We start from the raw sequence: 16,926 nt of genomic DNA, 5'->3' as shown, positions 1-16,926 counted from the left end.
GGCCACAGGTCTAAAATGGCCAGATGTCTTGCTTCCTGTTCTCATGACAATTAGATCAATTCCTGATAGAAAGACTGGTCTGGATCTCCATGAAATTATCATGGGCAGAGCCATGAGACATGTTTTCATTCCTGTCAACAAACAACTGCCTATATCTGATGACTTTGTCTTGGATTATTGCAAAGGATTGGCTGATGTGGTACATTCTGTGTTTCATCAGGTTGGACCAGATGCGACCACTCTTGAAAAGAAGCCAGCTCATGACTTAAGTCCTGGAGATTGGGTATGCACCAAAGTACACAGAAGGAGAAATTGTCTGGTTCCACGCTGGGGAAGACCACGTCAAGTGATTCTTACAACAACAACTGCTGTGAAGTGTGCAGGGGTGAAGAACTGGATTCATGCCAGTCACACTCTTTGAGTCCCAAATCCGGAAGATCAATCTGAAGAGGAACAATGAGACACATCAGATACCAGTTCCGAATCAGACGAAGAAGAAACGAGAACAAGACAAAACCCAGAAGCAGGAGAAACGGGTTTGAGCCAAATTGTTGGGCAAGAAAATATACCACTGAGAAGACGCCTTGAAATTTCTGATACAAGTTCTGAATCTGAGACAGAACCAGTGGGAATACAAGAAAGAATAAATAAGGACACTGGAAAAACTGAACAAGTAATCTTTGAAGAAGAAATCCTGAGCCCTAGCACAAGACAAATTCCACCCGAAATCATAGAAATAGATGGTGAGGAATTAGATACAGAGAGTGAGGGTGAGCTAATTGCGGAAGACCCCCGAGGAGGTGTAGGGACACAACACACCCAGGTAGAAAAAGGGACAGTTAGTCAGCAGGAAGATCGGGTGGAAGAAACATGAGGAGGGATAGATACAGACAATGAACCTGAAGTCTTGAGGATAAAATCCAAAGAAAGTAAAATCCAGACCGATACAGAATCTAAAGAAAGTGAAGAAGAAAGCAAAGGAGGAAGAACTTTGAGGAAAAGAGCTTGGAAAACAGAGCAAGAAGGGAAAGGAACAAAATTAAAAAGGCAGTTAAAAGAAGATATTTGGCCCAACAGAATCAAAAGATTGAGATACCGACTAACCAGAATAAAATCTGCTAATGCCGAACAAGTGAATAAAGTGTCTAGTCAAGAAAAACAAAAAGACACTGATCAGAAACACTTGCAAAGAGGATAAAGATACCGAACCAGAAGTATAAGTCACTGGAATGGACATATGTGGCACTTCCTGATATACAAGAGGAAGCAGATAGCCAAAAAAGCCTAAGAGTGACTGTGCAGGAAGTGGACGAAGGAGGGGAAGATTCGGAAATCCTGAAAGTTATCTTGTCTGACACCAGAGAAGAAACGGATGATCAGCAAATTCTGATGAGGACTGTGAACCTAAAGACAAAAGCGATTCATACATGTACTGAGTGGCAAAGGAGAATCAAAGGAATTAAAACCCGTACAAGACACATGACCAGAAAAGAAGCAAGTAGGCCACCAAAGCCTTAGGTTTAGACAAAGGTAAATTGTTGAAGAAAAGAGGCTAAGTCAAAAGACACTGATCATCACCAAAATGGAAAACAATGAAAATAGAAATCCAGCATGTGGGTTTCTCCGAAGATGGTGTAAAATGTGTTTTTGTTGTACAGGATTACTAATGCTTGTCTGGATCATATTAGTAATAACAATTTCACTTAGAGTAACATTTGAAAATATAGATGAACATACAGTAAACAGAACTCATAGTGAAAAGGCTGATGAAAGTCATGTTACAAAAATGATAGATAGAACAGAACTTCACAAAGATAAGTCCATATACAATTTTTCTAATAATGTTTTTTCAAAATTACTCTATGAATATGTGAAAACCATGGAGGTTAGAGACTGTTATGTTTGCATGCAGTTACCTGAATCTGTATAAGAAGGTGTTACTTATCACCTTCCTTTGACATATGGGATAACTTGTAGTGTCCTAGCTAGTTTTTTTTTTTATAAAACTGGAAAATTAGAATACTATTACACTGATGTAGATAATATTTTCTCACAGATTCCTGTAGTTCCTGAACTAAACAAAGTGATTCCTGGTAGAATACTAGGTGAATTTGTCCTGGAAACAAGAAAATTAACTTTAGAAGAAGTGTTTAAGAATAACCTTACTTGTAGTTTAAGAAAAGAAGAGAAAACTTTCCTAAACATGGTAGAGGAGAGTTAGAATGCAAAAGAAGGCGTCTGGGGAAAAGATGGAAACAACATTTTGAAATGTTGGGAAGGAAAATCATTTAAAGGGAGAAACAAATCCAGCAATGGCTTTAGATTGGCCCCAGACAGGAAAGTTGTGCATTAGTAGAGATAATACTGTATATGATAATTATTTTGTAGGTGCAAGTGAATGCCCTGACTTTTATAAAATCATGAGAGTTCTGGGGATTTAAAGGAGGAAATGATCCGGTATTCCCTGGAATATATTACATCTGTGGGAATAGAGCTTATTATAGGTTACCGGACCACTGGTATGGGACATGTTACCTAGGCCTGGTCTTCCCAAAAATATTTCATGTGGGAAGGGACGGTTTGCACGAAATAGGTAGACAACTAACACGTAGAAGGAGGGAAAGTTGGTCAGAAATTATAGGTGATATTTTTGGAGCACTGATACCAGCAGTTGGAATATCTCTGAACGCACATAAAATTAGAAAATTGTCTACAGTTGTGGATCGTTTATCAACAAGCACAGCTGGAGGGTTCTTAATGGTAAATACCAAGATGGTTGCCATGAGGGCGATGATAATGCAAAATCGACTTGCTCTTGATATTATATTGGCCAAAGATGGAGGAGTCTGTGGAATGTTGAAAGTGCAACATTGTTGTACTTATATTCCTGACGAGAGTCAGAATTTAAAGAAATATATTAAGAACATAACTGATTTGCATGAAGAAATTGTTCCACTGGAGGTTGAAAGTCTATGGGAGAAACATGGTAAGGGTTTTTCCACTATTAAGAATCTATTAACAAAATTAGGTAGCTCCTTTGTGGGGAAAATACTGATACCTGTGACTTTTGTGATTGTTTTAGTGTTAGGATTAAGATTAGGATGTGTGTTCATAAAAAGAAGAAAATTACAAACTAAGATAAAAAGAGAAAACAAGAAAAGGAAATAGAAAGAAATAAGAGAAAGAGAGATAGAAGACATAGAACTAGAAGAGTTACAAGATAATATGTACAAGAAAACAAACGAAACGATGTAGGAACCACTATGATATAACCTAACAAATGCAAGTGGGACTGAATAAAACCATTTCTGAAGAGAAATTTAGAAAATTTAGTGATTAGTGGTGATGTTTAAAATCACCAAAGAGGGGATTGATGGAGCAGGTAATACAAAATTGTGTATACCTCCTCTAATTTGCATGAAATTAATTACGTAATCATTCTAAATCTAACTTGTACTAATTGGTTTGAAGTGAGATTGTCTAACCAACTTTTACACCTTGATAAACACAAGATACACGTGGGACTAAAATGCTATTTGCATGGCAGAACAATTAATTAATTAACTATGGTACGCAAACTAACTTTAGATTGTGGTGTAATAGAAAATTGAATGATTTATGTTGCTTTTGTGATTGTTTGTGCTTCCAGGATTACCAAATGGTGAGTATTTTCGCCTTAAATGTTGCTACAGCTCGGGAAATACTAATATATATTGGGATTAGTGTGGATTTAAACATTAGAATCTCCAGTTCTATATTTTAATTACTGTTATGTCTGTTTTTGCTTAAGTTGGCATTCGGGCCTACTAGGCCACAGTACCTAAGAGGGAGTCTCCCCCGTGAACGCCACCATGTGAGCGCGATGACTTCTGCGCAGAATCGGATGGCTCTGGAGATCTCCAAATGACCTCAGATCTGTGACACCGTGTTCCTTGTCAAGGATGAACGTGTTTGGCTGCCAACTGACTATGCTGTGAGAGCAGCGAAGGGAGCAATACAGAACCTGTACTGAAATGCCTTCTCTTCTTTTCAACATTACATTTGCAACTTTCGCCTGGGAAGAAAAGGGATATTATACAAATTGCACCTTCCTATGCCAAGTCTCATGGAGAACCAGTTTATCCTGGGAAACTTTTAGAAAACTTGTAGATAACCCCGGACTGTCCAATCAGAACATTTCTCTACCCCTAAATTTGTTGCACGTTAGTATGAAGTAAGAGGGGAAAAGGGTATAAAATGCCCTCATCTGCCAAAGGGGGGTGTTCATCTGGCTGATCTTTCATGGCGTTGGGTCTGCATTGAGCTGGTGAAGATTTCCATGGTTTGCCTTGGGTTTCTTTGATTCTGGGAAGTTATTTAGTCTGATGGTTTCATCTTTGCTGTGGGTCGGACAGTTTATCCCGGAGATTGTACCAGGGAATGCGGATAATTCTCTGTTTGCTCAGAGGGGCGCCAACGTTTGGCAATTGGTAATTATGAAATGCGCTTTCTAAATCTATGCTTATTTACCAAAAGTTGGATTTCTCTTTGAAATAAACTGAATTTATGTTATGACCTTTAGTGCATAAATGCTAATGCAGAGAATATTATTATTAGATAAACAAAAATTGAATTAATAAGAAATGAGTTTGTGGTTCTTTAATTGATTACAGAAAATAATCAAATGTTTCCTAGGCTTTAATTGTGTTTTAGCTGGTTCTAATTCACCATCAACCAGTCCAACTAATTGGTCCATTGACCAAGTGGTGGAGTGCCTTGATGTTAAGGTCAGGGTTCTATAGTTGCACGTGTATAAAATGTATATAATCTAAAGAAATGTAATCCTGATAGGTAATAAGGTACCCACATGTCCAGCGCTTTTTCTCCTGTGAACGGATGCGAATGAGGCGAGTGCGCGTTGGTGTTATGGGCCGCACCGATGAATGAGTGTATGGATGTGTTGATGTGATTACGAATCTGTGACATGGGGAGAATATGTAAATTTTGCCCCTTGCGCTGCAACACTGGAAGCCGGTGTCTATGCTTCACCCGTGTCATTTTCTCCTGGACCTCAACCAATGCCACTGCTGTACTGGTGACTTCTTTATCTCAGCTAATGCCTTACCATGACTGCACTGAGGGCCTCATTGATGAGTGACTTGCGTCACTTTTGCACCACGCAACATGGTACATACGTGACGTATACCTCTAAGTCAGATTGTTTAAGCCACGCAAAATCACTTTGTGTGGCTCTGAGTGGCTTCAAAAATCAGTAAAATGCAACGCAACACAAAATGCTTTGTTGCGTTACTCTGCCATAGGTAGGCGTTCCATGGGCATTGTGTGGGTGTTCCTACGCAACTCCCATGGATTTTTACACATCCCCAGTTTTTACAAGAACTTGTAAAACTGGGGATGTGCCAAAAACTTACACCATCTAAGGAGAGGCGTAATGAGGAGAAATATCTCTAGGTCTCCTCATTTCTTCCTCTTTCTATATGTGCTGCATTCTGCAGCACACATAAAAAGAGAAATATAACTCACAGGAATGCTTTTGGGCAGGAGAGTGCCCCTTCCTGCACAAAACATAATCCTGCATGCAACACAGGCACACTTGCACCATGGTGCAGGGTGCCTGCGTTGGCGGTAGGCTGCCAAAACGGTGCCAGCGCATGGGAAAGGACAGGAATGTGCCGTATTGCCTTAAATACAGGGCATTCCTGCCCTTTCCTGTGTCGCTCGCTGTGGCGCAGCAAAGTGACTTGCTGAGCTGCACTGCATGGCTTCCTCTATAATGAGACCCTGAGTTTCAATGCTGCACCAGAGTCTGCAAGAGGTACAGGTTTTGTGATCTGTGTCTCCAGGTGGCAGTGTTGTGGGTTGCTGCGACATCACTGTACCATTCGCCCCCTATTTCCAAACAGTTAATGGACACTTGTCTTAATAATGTCATCTTCAGTTCTTTTTTGAATCCGACATCGTCTTGATAATTCTCTCAAATTGAGTCACAAGGAAAATCAAAAATTGCTCCTGTGGGCATACTCCTGCTTGTGCTGGAAATGTCAGACTTTCTTGTAATTCACTTAGAATTCCAGGGATTACATCTGGGAAACAACTACTGCCGCTGCTTGCCATCAGTACTCAAACACATAAAACCTTTTCAAATTCTGCAACGTTTTAAGTGTATATTTCTGAACAGATATGTTATCCCTTTGTGCACTTATGATTTTTGGGGCTTTTCTCCACAGGAAAAATATTTATCTCCCTTGAACAAATCCCATCCCGACACCTCGCCCGTTTCATGGTGATCCTTCCCCTGTCCCAGGCAGAAAACGGTCTTACTGTTTTTAGGGTCGGTAACTGTCTGAAAAAGTTTTCTGAATCCCCACAAACTTGAGAATCCTGGAGCCCCCACCCTGGAAAGCCCAAAAACTCATGCCGAGATTTATGTACATGTAGAATTAAACAAAATGTATTTATCCTCTGTGCTTTGAGAGCCCTAAGTGATGTTTAGATCTTTGGAAGGCCCGCAGAACTTAGCTTTGCTGTAGTTTCAGGGTTGGTTGTGGTGATTTTGTTCTGCAAGAGGTACAGGTTTGGAAATCTGGCAGAGTTGTGGATTGCTGTAAAATCGCCGTACTATTTACCTCCTAGTTCCAAACAGTTAATGTCCGCTCCATTTCCTTCTTGGATCTGACATGGTCTTGGTAAATTCTCTCAGACTGATTCATAGAGAAATTTGCTCCTGTAGAATTGCTCTTACTTCTGCTAAAAATGTCAGACTTTCTTGTAATCCACTTAGAATTCCAGGGATTACATCTGGGAAACAACGATTGTCGCTGCTCCCCTTCAGGTCTCAAACACATAAAACCTTTCAAATCCGGAAACGTTTTAAGAATATGTTTGGGAACAGATAAATATTATCTCTTAGTGTGTGCATGTTTTTTGGGGCTTTCCTCCACTATTTCTCTCCCTTGAACAAATCGCACCCCAACACCGCCACCAGTTTCATGGAGATCCTTCCCCTGTCTCAGTCAGAAAACCAGAAGTAAGAAACTCAACAACACTTTGAACCAAGTAACAGCAGTTTAGGAGTGTGCTATCGCATCCCCGTGTTTTCTCTCTATTTGGTTCTTCCCACAGAATGCACTGTTCTCAGGAATGTGAGTATCTACACTAACCTTTGAATTCCATTCAGTTGGCTGGAGAAATGATAGTGGATGGGGTGTGTTCATGATAGTTGCTGCTTGTTCACCAATCTTCAGGGTGCTATGTTACAAAGCGCTATGAAGGCGAGGACTGATAGCTTCTAATGAAGACGAGGGTGCATTATGTATGCTGAGCACAAAAATTATAGCAAGGAGGCGGCCATGTTTAGTTCATGAAGAGACAGAAAAGATGAGTATTTAGATATCTTGTGAGGGGACAGGGGAGAGGTGAATTCTGATATTGAGGGGACGTAAGTTTGAGTCATAGTCGTGGCACCACAGAAGGGTATAGTCTGAACAAAACATTTCTGAATCTAGAAGGATTGATTAGTGGGGAATTTTTGACTATGGAGTCCTGTTTGTCAGCCAGAGATGGGAAATAGATTGGATTGGTGGGAAGGAATATTTTGTGTATTACTTTGTAAGCAACGTAGCTCAGTTTGAAAGTGACCCTAGGATTTACAGGTAATCAAATCAGTTTGTGGTGGATGAGGATGGTGAGCTCAAAGCGCTCCTTGGTTTCAGTCACTATATTTTTGGTACAAATCACTGGGATAGTGTACAGTTAGTTGGCATGGCAATGGAGTAGCAATGTTGCACACTACTTGATGGTTTGTTGGTGTAGGAAAGTGGAATATTATGTGGTAGGGGAGTACCCCTTAAACCAACAAAAGACACTGTTCCAAAGGAAGGGTGCTAAATAGCCCCTACCAGAAAGCAAAAGGGAGAGAAAGTCCTAGGTATAAGACGGGACCCGGCACAAAGGATAAAGAAACAAAGCTTGTCCCCTGTTGCCCTCACACACCCGAAGGTGTCATGCTTCATCATCGGGCATTTGCTCCTCGTCGGGCCCGGCACTGCAATGCCCTACGGGTCCCCCGAAGGGTCACTTTATCGGAGATCTTTTGGGGAAATGCCGGATGGTGCATGTGGGTGTGTGGGGTGCGGGTCCCTAAAAGAGGGTAAAACAGAGTGCGTGCAAGATCAGTTAAAAAATTTGAGTAAAAATTTTTTTTTATTCCGGGGTTACTAAATCAAAAAGCTAAAGCAAGGATATTGCCAAAATAAAGTAGATTAGAACCCCTCGGGTATCCAGTTACCCCAGCAGGCATGTTTATGCCTGTCGTAGACCAACATGTTTCGCGCCCCTATTGCCACCAGGGTCGTTGGCGCTTCTTCAGGATCAAAAAAACAACAAAACAGGTGTAGTGAAGTGCACGTGAGGTGAATAATTAAAAGTAAATACCCTCATAGTTAGTCAGGGCGGGCTACCATATTGTTTCCCAATAGGGTAGTGAGAATTTGTAGACGCTCCTGATAAGTAACCTAGGAGAGAAACACAAAATAGAGGACACACAGTATGAGCATCAGTAAAACTTGGTGCATCAAAACGTGCCACAATCGTGTGCACGACCTGCCACAATCAAAAGACACACAAGACCAAAAAATAGGGAACACCTAATATACCCCCAATGTCACCATCGCCCCCAGACTCGGGCCCATGTATGCTTGCCCATAAATTATACATTCTCAAAGTTGCCAGTCTAAGGGGCTTGGGGTGTCCATATAGTTGACACTATCCTTCATCACAATCCCTACAGACATTGAACACATAGGGTGTGGATGTAAGGCCAAAACCAGTGCAAAAGAGTGCACAAAATCAGGGGACTTCGCATGCATGGATAGTCATTAGGCATGCGCACGAAGATGACAGTGTCTAAAGAACGGCCTTACCCGACATTATCGGGGAACAAAACTCCTCTGGCCAGCGACGCGGGTCACCCGCTCCTTCTTGGACTATAAAGGAGAGCATAGTGGGGAAAGTAGTTCAAAAACAAGTAAAAAACAGAGAGGGACCGATTAGGTCCGATAGCTGTATACGGGCAGAGCACTCAGAACACAAAGTGCCCGTTCACTGAGAACTGCCCCTAAATGTACTCACGGTCCTCTCTGGATGCGGGATACAAAGAACCTACCCCGCCCTCATGTCTGCCAGGGAGAAGCACTCAAACCGGGCCACACGGTTAAATACTGTCAGGGGTGGAGCCAAGGCGGCGCCTTCTTCCGGAACCTACGGGCACCCTGAATGATACTGAGGCTGCGCAAAGGATCAGTTAGAGATGCCTAGGCGTCTCAGGGGGTAACTACTCTCCCGCGCTTGCGCAACCGTATAGTAACAGAGAACAGGGATATGGAAAGGTTCTACTCCACTACCGTGGGTCTAATATTAACATCAGCCCGGAAAATCCGAAAGACCGGCACTATGCCAGCAGGTAGGCAGTACCTCCTGTATTCTAAGTAATGTCACGAGAATACTGGGGGAGAGGGCTGGTAATCATGAAATACACAACGTGCGATCACGGCTGCACATTTAAGTCATATCTTATTTCAAACATGATACCAAGTGATCACAATGCACATAGGAAAAAGTGAGGGTAGTGACAGACATTACAGCCCAACATGACATCATCCCACATTCAGGGATTTAAAAGAGAACGTAACATAAGCCCCCGAGAGGGGTGGCAAGATAACACCAAGTAGGGGGGTACCCCTACCATGCAATATTATCACAATGCCTTAAAGATGATCCTTGGATTCACAACAATAATCCTTAGCTCAGTCCTGGTAGTGTGGCAAAGAGCAGTCAGGCATTACTGGAGGAACATGTGTTAACTGTTTTATAGTACCATAAGGGCTCATAAGTAATGGACAAGACTCGAGAAAAATCCAACACCTATTTATAAAAATAGAGTATATGTGTATGTAAATTTAGACACCAAAATGAACTAAATAGCATACATATAACTTGAGTTATAGAGTTTCAAAGCATTAGAAAATAAATGCATTTAAAACTGCAGCCATTTAACATTGTTGTCAATAGGAAAATCTGAAAGTGAGAATCGGTCACTAAGGGGTCGAGTTACTTTGTAACCTCGCAGGGTCGAGGTCCTTTGGGTAACAGGACCACGGCCCAACAGTCAGTTCGATTTTACCTGGCCTGTGGAGTCCGGGTGCAGTGGTTGTCCTGGCTGTCAGTGGTCTTTAAACTAGAGTCTCACCCAAGCTGCTTTACCATGGGAACAACGCCACCAAAAAAGGGGTGCAAATACACAAGAGAGCGTCATTGCTGACATCGATTGCTGGTGTTGTGAAGTGCCCTCTTAATGTAGCGTCAAATTAGGGGGTCAGTTACCTGACTGGTAACCAGTAAGCCTTGGTAGCGATAAACATAATGAAAAAGAACTTCAATGTGTTGTGGTCTAGGGGTGTGTGGTAGTGGCTTGTAACTTCGGTGAAAGCCAGACTACAACTCCCAGAAGGAACTTCACCATTTAGTTTTGGGCATCCTTTGGAGGGCCCGATGCCCAGCGATTCTTAAATGCAGAGCGTCATTTTACCAGCACTTTCCAGTGGACTGGTCCCACCAATCCAGGAGAGTCTGAGGGTACTTCTGGCTTTCACAAGGGTCTCTCACTTTGTGAGTGTCAATTTATAGCCACGGACAAGGGTCGTTCACACAGTTCCAAGTCTGTTGCCTCAGGGACACAATATCCCTCTTTTGCTTTGTGCTGGTGGGCAAAGTCCTCTTGTTGGCGTCACAAGTCTCCTCTTGGTCCTTTTTTGAAGTAGATGGTTCAGATCTGAGGTTCTAGTGTCAGGGAGGTCCCTTAAATCCTAGATTAAGGTGGTTAGGGGTGTGGGAGCTAGTAGCTAATGGGCAGCTTGTCCCTACAGCTAATTCACCCCTAAGGTGACCCCTATTGTTGCCCTCCAAAAGATGGCAGAAATTAACTTTAGGTGTACAGATCAGGCTGCTTACCTTCGAGGTGTGGTCAGCTTCCTGAAGGTGTACACCTCTTGCATACCTAATTTCCCACCTTGCCAGAATCAAAGAACACCTGGTGCAAGGGGAGTGCTGTGTCCTCCTCAGGGGGACAGCCCAGATGCATCTCAGAGGCGATGAAGCCTTTGAAGCTCACAACTCTGATGTGTCACTTCACTAGCCCACTTGGAAGGGGGGATGTATGACCTCCTTCCTGCCCAAGCCTTTGTTCTGATTCCTGGGAGTGTTAACACTGCCTGACAGGAGTTCAGAAACCTATCTTGGCGGCAGCTGGGGCAGGAAAACCCGGGCTCCCATGTTTCAGCTAGGGTAACCAGGTGGCCAACTACTTGGTTGCCACCTGGGAGCATGCTAGCCTTGCACTAGATTCATGTCAGGGTAGAGAAAGCATGTTGTTTGACACCGAACTGTGCATATTTAGGTGGTACCATAATGGAGCTAGCAACCTGGGTATGCCTGGGTGCAAGTCCCATGTTATCCCATGGACTGCCTATCACTTATAGTGTACTTTAATGGTAAAGCCAATATAGAGACATATGAACTTTCACTTACATGTCTACACTCTTGATATACTGCGCACTGCCTCCTGGGCACAGGAGACCTTCTCTAGGGGTGACTGGCATATACTTATGATCAGTGCTGTGACCCTATCACACATGGTGAGGACAAGGTTGAAATGGAGCAGTGAACACTGTTCTTGCAGTCTGCAATGGCAGACCTGCTGTCATATGTTTGCCTGAGTGTCACATATGTGCTGCAGGCCCAGAGTACCCCTTCACCCCCATGCTCTGGGTACCACAGTACCACTTACCAGGGACTTACAAGGGGGATGGTCTCTATCAATTGTGGATGCCAATTACATATGTCACTTGTAGGGAGTGAGAAAGGGCACTGGTGCCTGGTTAGCAGGCTTCAGTGCCCTCTCAGAGTTGAAGAGCAGCATCTAGCAGGCCACATAGGGGCAACAAGTGGGGGGACTTCTGCAGAAAGCCCTGTTTTCTTACAGTTGGGCCACCATCTTGACTCTTCAGCGAGCATGTATCGTACAGTTGTTGGTCTTAAGTAGGATATTACATGTTAAGTAGCAAGACTGAACCCTGGTCTCATTCATACCTGTTGTAGCTGTCGCACAGGAGCAGGGAATGTTTCTCAAGAGAGGTGCTTTGAGCGATTTTTCCATACTCAGCTTGGACTCAGAACAATGACCAGACCGGACTCAACCACCACAGTGCTATGCCCAGAATTAAGCACACAGTACAGTGGTGCTGGAACAATTTTAAGAGTAGAGGTGCTACTATCAATGTTACATCACCCAAGTCATTGCGACTGTGAAACATTTCACACAGAACAAGAGCAGTAAATTAGCTACGTCCATTCAGCAGGAGAGTGGTACAGGTGTGGTATGTAGCTAATGGTGCATTTGGGAACACACTGTCCCAAATACATTACCTAAGCATGTTTGGTGGTGCACTGTGTTTTTACAGACAACACATTTTACATTTAAATGTTCACCACATTTGCAAAGATATTCAGTTTTACTGATAAAACTATATCACACACAAATGACAATGTGTGGAAATCTGGCTTCAGTGAAAAAATATTATGTGCCCATCACTAAGTAAAGTGTCATGATTTGTTTTAATCTTATCAAAATGATTTTTCCATCACACTTCTAAATTTAAAAAAAAGTGTTTCATTTGTACTTCAACTGTTGATATATTTTGAAATATGTGTACAGTCCATTTACAGATATTCAAATTGTGTTGTGTTGAAAAAAATAACATTCTACAGCTGCTAGCAAGATTGTCACATAGTTTACTTTATAAAATCCTCTCACTTTGCAGTTTAGAGAATGAAAAGACTACACCAATAAATGAAAAAGCAGGAATTTGACAGAAGGCATAGATTTACAAATGACCTCTCTCTTTGAACGCCCAGCAAATGTGACAAGATGAAGACAAAATTGAAAAGCATGTTTATTGCTCATTCACCTTCTGATTTCTAGTATAGTTATTTCTTCCCCGCTTCCAGCATTTATGCAACAGTACCGACTATCACAAGGATACAGTTGTGTGAGTCTACAGCCTTGCTGGCCAAGGGGAGTAGGTGTATACACAACTGGTGGGTTGTCAAGGCAGTTTTTTAGTGCGAAAAAATGGGTGCTGGCAGTGGTTAACTTGTAAAGGAACGAGTGTTGCTACTCAAATCTCTGCTCAGAAGACCGCCGCCTGTGCTAATAAATGTCAAAAGAACAATTGATGGAGAGTATGTTGAACAATGTCAAACATTCAACCCAGTACAGAGATCTGGGCCTAACATCCATAATTATTTTGCTCCCCTTGCCATTCCAGTTTGAACCCAGCCATATGGAAATCAGTCTTGATCCTGCTCCCCATGGGAACAATCCAGTCCGAACAGCCAGTCCAGGTCCTCCCTGGACTGGAAACAAGCATCCTGAGACCGATTTTGGGGTTTCACCCCTTATCAGCCAGGCAAGCTTGACTCCAGTGGCTAGGAGAGCACGGGACCCACGCCTAGGCATACCCATCCCACTCAGGGAGACAAATGCAAAAAGAACAATTGGTAGACAGAATGTTGAACAATGTAAAACATTCACCCCAGTACAGAGATCTGGGCCTAACTCCATCTTTTTTTTTTGCTCCCCATGCCATTCCAGTTTAAACCCTGCCATATGCAAATCAGTCTTGAGCTTGTTCCCCGTGGGAACAGTCAAGCCCGAAGTGCCAGGACAGCACACTGATTCCAAGGCTATGAAGACTTGACTCCGCCTCATGCCTCTTTAATTCACTTCCCGACACTCCTTGTCCATTTATTTCACTTTTGCAGGTTCCTGTTTTTTCCCTTTGTGACAGTTTTATTGTCTTTCTTTTCCTCCTTTCCGCTTTATGTGTTTCTCCCTCTGTTGCTCTCGGTAAATATCCACTAAGGAAAAATATGTGCTGGTCCACAAAAATGAGTGCTGTGAGCCGCAGTGGCAACCAACATCTCAAATTAAGCACTGACTGGCTACTGAAAACTCAAAAGCTCTAAAGGATGTCCTAAAACTTGTCACTTTTGGTAATAATGTGGGTTTTCCTAGAGCAAAGTTTTTCCAAAGGTAACTCTGAAATAACTGAACAAGCATGTCCAAAATGGATAGGTGCTTTTTATATCATTTGAGGCCAGATGTACAAAGCTTTTTTCAGCTCTAGAATGGTGCTGTTTGCGACCTGAGAAAAGCATTTTTAAATGTACAAAGCCCCATTTGCGATTCGCTGAGCTATTAGCGAATCGCAAATAGGGGTTGCGACTCGCTATTAGGCAGGGACGTGCCAAGGTCCTCCCTTCCTAACTGCGCACTGGTATGTAGGAATGTTTTGCAATCTGGAATGCAGTTGCAAAACATTTGCAGTTACCACCAACTTTAAGTTGGTGGTAACCCATTCGCAAACGTGAGACTCCTTCCCCTTTGAGAATGTGGGTGCCAGCATTTTTTAAGAGCAGGCAGTACGGACCACTGCCTACTCTTAAAAAATTAAAAGGAAATTTTTCATTTTTCTTTTTTCAATGCATCCTGTTATCATCTATAGAAAACGGGCTATATTTCAAAATGAAAAATTGCTTTATTTAAAAAGCAGTCACAAACATGGTAGTCTGCTGAGCCCAGCAGGCCACTATCCCTGGGAGTGTCAGCCATTCCCAATGGGTCTCAAATTGCTACCTGTCTCATAAATATTAATGAGGCTGGTCCCTGGCAACCCATTGGGAATCGCAAACATAAAACATATGGTTGGACATAGATGTTTGCGATTTCCTAATAGCAAATCGCAAAAATTCGCTATTAGGAAATCGCAACGGAAATCTATGTACATCTGGCCCTCGGTGTCTTCTACTGGTCTGGTAAATTTTCATCCACCCGTTTTTTTAATGAAAGTGAAAATGTGACTCGATAGTGCTTGCGCCAATTTTGCATATATTTCAAAACTTGTTTGTGATCATGGGACAAAAACGGATAATTTGTCATTAACGAAAATACTGTTAGCACATACACACCGAAGTGTCACCTTGTCTGACACTCGTACTCTTTACAAACATCTTATAAAACAAAGGCAAAAAGCAGTAGCATACAGGCATTTGGCATTAGTGAACAGGTTTGCCCAGTGTCATGCGCAGCCAACCTTAACTCTGAACCCTCTATTGACTGTTTGACATCTTACTTGCACCTTTAACAATTGATGGCTGGGCCAGGAGTTACGGTTCACAGTAAAAATTGGGCTGTGAACTACGCTTAAAGGGGCATATTTACAAGCTGGCGATAAAAAATTATCGCCGCTTTTGCGGCCGTTTTCGGCCGAAAAGCAGCGATCATTTAATCGCCTAATTAGCAAGGCCACGCTAACGCGTGAAACCTTGCTTTAGCGTCGGGATTCCTAACGCCCAGCTTTGCATCTCTAATGAGATGCAAAGTGGGCGTTCCTGAACTAACATGACAGGAGAAATGTCGCTAAGCGACATTTCTCCTATCATCAAACCCCACGCTATGAAGCATAGCTGCAGGAAAAGTAGCGATAACCCCTGTTATCGCTACTTTCCTTATGCCTGTTTCAGGACTGACTTAACCATGATATCCTATGGAAGGTGGATATCATGGCTAAGTTTGTGAGTCCCTATCAGCAAGCTAATGCCACACTACGTGAGATTATCGCTGGGTTTCCAGCGATAATCTCACGTTAGGCAGTTAGCGCTAGGATTTTTATCGCTTTTGAGATAAGCGTTGCTAATAGCATGCTATCTCAGCGATAAAAATCCACGCTAGCCGGCGATAATTATCCTAGTGCTTAGTGCGCTTAGCGATAATTATCGCCGGTTGTTGCTAATATGCCCCAGGGTCTCACTCCCAACCTCACCAATGCCATCACTTTCCGAAGGTGGAAATGAGGTGTAAATAAAAGACCCAATAAGAAGGTGGGTGAATATCTTTTTTATTAAAGCTGTAAATCGTTATGTTGGATAATGTTTAATATTGTGCTGGATGTGAGGACACGTTTTATGGTTGTCTGACAGAATAGCGAGGAAACAAATATCCTGTAAACAGAATATCATGTCAAAAATATCGATGACCAAAATATCGAGAAGATAAGTGCAATGAGGTAAGGATAGATTTACTATTCTTAACGCCACATCTGCGTACCTTGAAAATAAATATATAGTTGAGATACATATATGTGGAATTAAGTATAGTTAAAGTTTACTTGCCTATAGAAACTTACCTTTACAATCATTTTGTCCTCGATATACTTGGTGCAATATTTTACCCACACAACATTTTTCTCTGATATTTTGTGCAAACATGTTGATGACAGTGTATGGTGAGATGCGAGTTAAGGTTTTTATTTTTTATTTTTAACAACAGATTTTATTTGGTCATTTTGCGATACAACAGGCAGTAGTCCTGCAATAACTTGTTGAATCATTCGGGAAATAAGTGCATCAATAACCATTTCCATAAAAAAAAAGAATCCCTGCGGAACATGCAGGTAAAATAAGAATCTAAACAATATGCAGACAGTGGTCACGTTTTGAGGTACAGCACACAATACAGCAGATACAAAAAGCTTATCCCAGTGAGATAGTAAAACAGGCAAGCGATAAGAACTTAGGGGACACATTGCAGAGGATGGCGGATCCATAGCACCAGTTGCATTACATGAGGACACAAGGTTGACTGAGGATTGCAGAGGTGGGTGCTATGGCTACCATCTCTTAGCATAACATCTGAATTTCAGATCTTTTAAGTTTTTTGCTTTTACTCTCTCAGCACCGTTTTATAATACACATATCTCAAAAACTACTGAACGGATTTACAGCAAACCCCAAAAAGGCCCTATTATGATT

The 16,926-nt window shown here is 42.2% G+C and overlaps 1 protein-coding gene across 1 annotated transcript in view; it reads right to left on the bottom strand.

Moving 5' to 3' along the window:
* The window catches only part of SHISA8 (shisa family member 8), a 116,588-nt gene that overhangs the window by 23,233 nt on the left and 76,429 nt on the right, over nucleotides 1–16,926 (bottom strand). The window lies entirely within an intron of this gene.

The sequence above is a fragment of the Triturus cristatus genome, chromosome 4_2, assembly GCF_964204655.1.
Source record: "Triturus cristatus chromosome 4_2, aTriCri1.1, whole genome shotgun sequence".
Classification (NCBI taxonomy): Eukaryota; Metazoa; Chordata; class Amphibia; order Caudata; family Salamandridae; genus Triturus; species Triturus cristatus.
The sequence above is the reverse complement of the archived record's forward strand: the minus strand, read 5'-3'. Positions and strand labels throughout refer to the sequence as shown.